We start from the raw sequence: 7,236 nt of genomic DNA, 5'->3' as shown, positions 1-7,236 counted from the left end.
AAATAATTCAGAAATGGGGAAATATTGGAAGATAATGGTTAGTGGTATGGATTAAGATGATGTAAGTCTGCCTTGTGGCAATATAATTGAGGTCATTCAATGTCATGCTCTTCGAAAATTTTACTAATATGGATCCATACTCCCAAAATGTCAATGGCAAAGGTGTATACAGTAACAAGTGACACACTTCAAATCAAAAATTACACAAACTGCTTCTCAAGAACAACATGTGTTATCAGAATGTATTGTTTGCTGCCAAATTTTAAACTGAACAGTTCCCAGATGAACGCCATTCTTTGTAGTAGATGATAGGAAATATGTATTAACAGCTGCGTACTACAGACTCATATACACATAGGTGCCATGCATAGAATAGCAACTAATATTAAGAATGAAGCTGCTATATTAGTTTTTGTCACATTTGAACAGCAGTTTGAATGCAATTACTGATTACCTAACTTGAATTTTGCCTATAACTGTCATTGATGTAGAGTGATTCTGGTAATTTTGATTTAAATGTTTCACTTGTCATTGTCTACACCTTTACTATTGACCTTTTGTGTATGATGCATATTTATAAAAGTTTCAAAGGACATGACCTCGTTATTGTCAATGGGTAAGCCTACAACACTTAATTCCACGCCACTAACAATTATTCTCGCATACTTCTTCCTCATTTATCTTTCAATAACATACAGCTAAATACTAGGTTTATTGTTTACTTTACTGACATCTCTCACTACTGGATGGCGAAAATTACTAAAGATTAAATAAATGTATAAAATTTTCTTGAATTAGCCATGATGTCGCCAAAACACATTTAATAAGTTATTAGCCTTAGATAACAATACATTACACAAGTAATAGCACGCTTTCACATGCACCTTCGTTTTAAACTTCAAAGGCTGTGCCAGTTTCTTTGTATATATTGCAAATGTATTTAACTGTATTTCAAAAAGGCTTCATTTGTCCATACTTCTCCAGCATTTACATAGCTTAAGGTTATTGTTAAGCACAAACTACAAATAGGGTTACCTGTGCTTTGCCCACCACGGATATAAAACCAGAGTTTTAGTGTTATAAACTCTCAGATTTACCGCTGGACCACAAGGAGGCCTAGCCTGCCAAATATTTCTGGTTAAGTCAACAGATCTAATAACAACTAAGGATTGCAGACAAGGGTTCCAACTTACACAACACTCATTAGAAACATAAAATAATACGTTGTTTACGTCACCGATTCCGAAACATTGGTTTTGTTTGTTTGTTTAGAATTAAGCACAAAGCTACACAATGGGCTATCTGTGCTATGCCCACCACGGGTATCGAAACCCGGTTTCTAGCGTTGCAAGTCCGCAGACATACCGCTGTGCCACTGGGAGCTTCGAAACATTGGATCGTAATAGGTATCAGAGCCAGTCTCAGAACAAGACACAGTAAAACATAAACATTTATTATTTGAAAATTATCTATAATATAATGGTCATAAAGTGTTTTTAAACAAATAAAATAAAAGTACAAAAATATAAAAGCACTACTTCACCATTAAAATACAGAGGATCGAATACATTATATTCAAACAAATTTGAATACGAAAATCAGTTAGTCACGTGACGACTACAACCGATATAAAGTTGTAGTGGAACGGATGTATCAGAACTACATTTTGACATTGTTTGCTACTTCATATGTAGTGTGATATAACCGAAAATTGTTTGCATTTGAGAAGGATATGTAACAGCCTTTTCCAACCCAAAATATTCGTACACTCAGATCATAAGGATTTGTTCAGATCTGAAACTTAGAATTTCTAAGACGCAGATATCCCTTCCACTTGCCCGGCATGGCCAGGTGGTTAAGGCACTCGATTCGCAATCTGAGGGTCGCGGGTTCAAATCCCCGTCACACCAAACATGCTCGCCCTTTCAGCCGTGGGGGCGTTATAATGTGACGGTCAATCCCACTATTCGTTGGTAAAAGAGTAGCCCAAAAGTTGGCGGTGGGTGGTGATGACTAGTTGCCTTCCCTCTAGTCTTACACTGCTAAATTGGGGACGGCTAGTGCAAATAGCCCTCGTGTAGCTTTGCGCGAAATTCAAAAACAAACAAACCCTTCCACTTAAAAGCAATGGAAAACAACGAATATGAATTAGCTTGAGGACACAGGCCCACCCAAAAAAGATCAGCAACAAGTCGTACACCAGCTGTGGTATTCAAAGTGCGGCATCTTGTAACAGGAGAGAGCCCACGAACGTAAAGGTCAGTGGCAAAAGTCACTCGCATGCCCCAGGCAATATTACCAAAATAATAAATAAGAATTTCTGAATTGAAAAGACGCCAACAGGATATGAGTTCACGAAAATAAGGTTTAAATTCACATCTCATGTTCAACTGTCGCATACTTCAAGCAGCTGAAAAATGAACGAATGTTCATACTATTGCATACAATACATACATATAAAGTCACTATGGGTTTCTGTGATATCTGACTGTTGAAATGGGCACTTGGAAACAGTCGTATTCGTACACTAGATGGATTGCGGAAAACCATCCGGGAGGAGTGGTGTGCTTTGGACACGACAGCCTGATAACAGAGCTTTTTACAGTAGAAACTGTGCTATAGGGCTATTGTCAAGATGCGCAGTCGTCAAATAGAGCATTAGCTTATTGTAATGGCGTGATGATTTCTGTGTATATTAGAACAGAAATCCCCCTCCCCAAGTAAACATGAACCACAGTAAAATTATTTTTGACTCAAGTGGATCATGAGCTGAGAAAGTTTAAAATCCCTTGGCTTAGATCAAAGAAATAGCCGGGAAAGGGTTTCATCAGTTTTAGCTCTTTCCCTTTAAATTACAGATAAGAAACTTTCTTCTAGCTTTGTTTTCTTGCTCTACGCAATTTGTTTTAGGTTACAAAGATATCTCGCTGCATTGATCGTCATTGACAACCTGATCAGGTAATTTTTGTTTCACCCCAAAGCTTATGATAGAGGGAGTTACTTATAATAAACCATTTCGACTTCATTGAAGGAAACCATTAAGTCACTTGTTCACCATTCTCCACCCCTTCCCTTATCTCCGATTCAAATCACGTAAACAAAGTACAAGACAACATCAAGCTGTTTGTTTCTTGAATTTCGCGCAAAACTACTCGAGGGGTACTTGCGCTAGTTGTCCCTGATATAGAGGTGAAAGACTAGAGGGAAGACTACTAGTTAATACTCACAGCCAACTCATGGGTTACTCTTTACCAACAAATATTTGGATTGACCGTCTCAGTAGCGGGATTCGACCCATAGATTACGTGAAGAGTTTTCTATCCATCAGACTATGCCAGGCTGTTATAATATTATAATAAATGTTGATATGACAAGTTTAACTTTATCTTTTTTAATTTCTGTTAGATACGAAGATAATTTATGAATTCTTATTATACTGATGTATTTTAGAAAACATTGGAATCTTAGACAGTTCATTGTGAAAAAGTTGTTAAAATGTTTTATGTATTTATTGTTTGTCTTACAAAAACACAAAATATTCCTGTACAGTTCTTTGAAATTGGTCACACTTCGTAGTGTGAAATTCCTTTTGTTCTTTCCTGAACAGATCTACTTCTTAAAATGACGAAAGTTCACCATTTCCACGGTCTCCCCCCCCCCCCCCAGTGGCACAGCGGGATGTATGCGGGCTTACAACGCAAGACACCGGGTTTCGATACTCATGGTGGGAAGAGCACAGCTAGCCCATTGTATAGTCTTGTGCTGAATTACAAACAAATTCCACGATATTAAAAACAATCACTCAGTTGATAAGGCAGAAATGGTGTTATCCAGTACACATCGAACCGTGGATTGGTATAGTGTCCACATAATTTTAAAACAGACAGTTCTCAAAGCTTTGAACATAACTTGTCTTGGGTCAAGCTTAAAATGCGATTTGATATCAACTTTAATTGACATTGTTTGTTTTCAGTTTGAATTACACAGCTGTCTCTTAAGCACAGAAATAAACGATTCGACTAAAATTACTTATAAGAAATTCTAGAGCACTGAGAAAAGTGCATATGTATAATTTTTCATAATACAGTTAACTACATGAAACTAAGGAAAGCTGACATATTCAACTACAAACCTGATAAAGTGTTTGAAAAATTTAGAATTTTATAATATAGTATTCTGTTTGCCTCACAAGAAACCTTTCTTTAACATTTTATATATATTTGGAAACTTATTACTAAATTAATATGTATTTTCGGGATATCTAAATATCATAAGTAGGGTCCAGATTTTTAGCGAATGTTATATATACATGAAACTTTTGTTTAAGGACCCTCCGGTGACATTTGGAATCTTGATTGAAGATCATAAACCAATGAAAACAAATATATGAAGTAATTTACTTCTACTGCAAACACACTTTTAAAGAAAATAGATTCAAGCAAACAGAGTCCATTAGGAGGTAAAAGTTACGTACTTGCTACGACCTCCTGAACCTCATGATGTCTCCTGTTTAAGAACTTCTAATCTAGAACTTATCAACTATACTTTTCGTAGATTAAAGACAACCATGAATAACTTGCACAGCTAACCATTTATTAATAAATTTGATATTGTCCCTTTGGAACTAAGAAAAATAATTCCGGGAAATCTTTGATATCAAACTGTAAAGGGTCATTTTTGATTCTCATTTCCACTTACACAACTACTGCGCCATCTAGAAGCAAGATGTGGAAACATCTCATTATTTGTATTTATTTTTAGTATATGTCTCATTATTAATTTTGAGCTACTGGGAATTTTTTGCTTTTTTTTTTTTTACCGACAGCGAATAGTTAATATTATACGCCTTCTTTTACATTTAAAGTCAGAAAAAATTAAATACTTTCATTATATCGCCTTGATGACAAAGTTATTAACATGCTTCTGAGACTATTGCGTTCTTAGTAGAAACATATATGCAAGTCGGGTTCTCAATGCAACTACTATAGCTTTAAAATTGCTGTATTAATAAGAATTAGAATAAAAATCTCACAATAAGAATCTCAAGAATTAAAGTGATGGTTGATAAATTAAACAATTTTAGGTTTAAAATTGGCTTGGAAGACATAATACAAATCTTAACCATACTGTGATCAGTTTGTTTGTTTAGAATTAAGCACAAAGCTACACAACGGGATATATGTGTTCTGCCCACCAGGGGTATCGAAACCCGGTTTTTAGCGTCGTAAGTCCGTAAACATACCACTGGGGGGGGGGGCTGCTGTGATCAGTGTCATGATAAATTTTGCTTCATTTTTGTTTCAGTGCAAAGACAAACAATTGGCCATCCATATCATTTCCACCGCGCTACAAGACCGTTAAACTAACGAGAAGTAAATAAACTATACTGTTGAAACAAAATATTAATATAAAGACTAGGAAACCAGTTTAGACACTTTAGTGTATGTGAGAAGATAGGATCTGAAAGTGTCGAAACTAGCTTCCCAAGTCTTTCTACTAATATTTTTTTCCTAAAGCGTGGTTTATTTTTCGTTAATTGAGCTAACATGCATGATTTTGTGTATTTTACTGTTAACATACCGCCGACCCGACGGGGTACATGTGATGATAAATAACACAGGCCTGCGATAGTATTATTGTCTTAAAATTTTTACATGTTCTACAGTAATTCTTGTTCGCTGAATCTGAAAATTATGTCCATTTTTCTCCATCACTTACAGATTTTTCACAAAACGTCATAACACGTAGTTTTGGGACTAAAAGACGTAGATTTCAGAAAAAAAATCAGGATGAATGAGGATGCATATTCGTTTGACATTATTGTTCTTCCCTTTTATTCAGTTTGTTTGTATTTTTTTAACAAACATAATCATAAAAAATGTTCATTGTGGTAAACGAAATAATAATTTGATCTAAGTAAGAGTTTTTTTTTTCGTCTTCCCGGTCTGTAAAAAATCCTTACATGATAGAAAAAACGTAATATTATTGTCGAAATGTGCGTAGCTGAATTGTGGAAAATCCGTTATTAAAACCAAGATAATTTTTATGAAGTTTAAATTTGCAGGCCTGTGTAATCAACGAAACAACTATATTAAATGGAATGGTTAATGAAAATAGTATCGAGCGATTAAACCGACTTAAGTCCACGAATGTTTTGTTTAATTTCTCATGGTAGAATACCTAAGACTTACCACGTCATATTAAATAGAAAATACGTTTGTAGCCGTTAGATATTTTTAAGCGAAAGAATACTACATTTTAGAGATAATTCAGCTTTTTCTGGCGCAGCTAAATTGATAATGAAATAATAATAAAAAGGATTATCCGAATGTATTTTCTATGTGAATATAAAGTGGGAGAACAGCTGGCATAGACCTTAATGTTACTTGAATTATTAATGATTTTGTTAATCCTGAACGTCTCTGTTGAGCTAATGAATGGTTTTATATTCCACTGTGCAACAACTCTTAACAAACGGCTATCGTAAATACAAAATTAAACATCCATTTTTCTAATTCCAATGAATAAAGTGGGCCAATTTCTTCTTAACTCACCCATTTTTACATTAAATCTTCAGGGGAGTTGTCCTTTTATATAACTTAGCCCTTTTCTTGACATCTCATCTTTATATAGTTGTAAAATGTTTTAATCAGATACCAGTAATGCTTTCACTGTAGAGCTTGTTTTTCTAACACACAAACAGCATTTTCAGGGGCGTATTGAACTATGAAGTCTTCAAACGTAGTTCAAAAAAAAAGGTGAAACATCCGGTACTATTTCCATTTGTTCATAGAAGAATAAAAAGATGCAGGCACACCAAACTTGGCACCTAGATTTGCTTTGACGCCATCTTTAAAATGCCAACTGCAGGAATTTAGTGATGACAAGTACCACCTATACACTGTGTAAATAAATACTAAACTTAGCTAGTGACCTAATCTCTATGCATTTTAAATACCTCTTATTGATGCTTAAAACGGATTTAAGTCATCGCAGCAACTCTCCTGATTTTATATTGGTGTTTCATCACTTTTTAAGTTATTAAATAAGAATTACAATATTCAATTTTGTTTGTACGAAAGAGTAAAATATAATCAGCGTTTACAAAAGTTTTAAAAATACTTACAAATCAATGAACATTCAAAAAGAGTTGTTTTTGAAAAAAGAGAGCCTAATTCGGCAAATATTACATAGAACAAAACCTTTAAAAAGTAGCAAGCGTACTTGAAAAATCCT

Source organism: Limulus polyphemus, unplaced genomic scaffold (genome assembly GCF_000517525.1).
Source record: "Limulus polyphemus unplaced genomic scaffold, Limulus_polyphemus-2.1.2 Scaffold1828, whole genome shotgun sequence".
NCBI lineage: Eukaryota > Metazoa > Arthropoda > Merostomata > Xiphosura > Limulidae > Limulus > Limulus polyphemus.
This window is presented reverse-complemented; position numbering follows the sequence as displayed.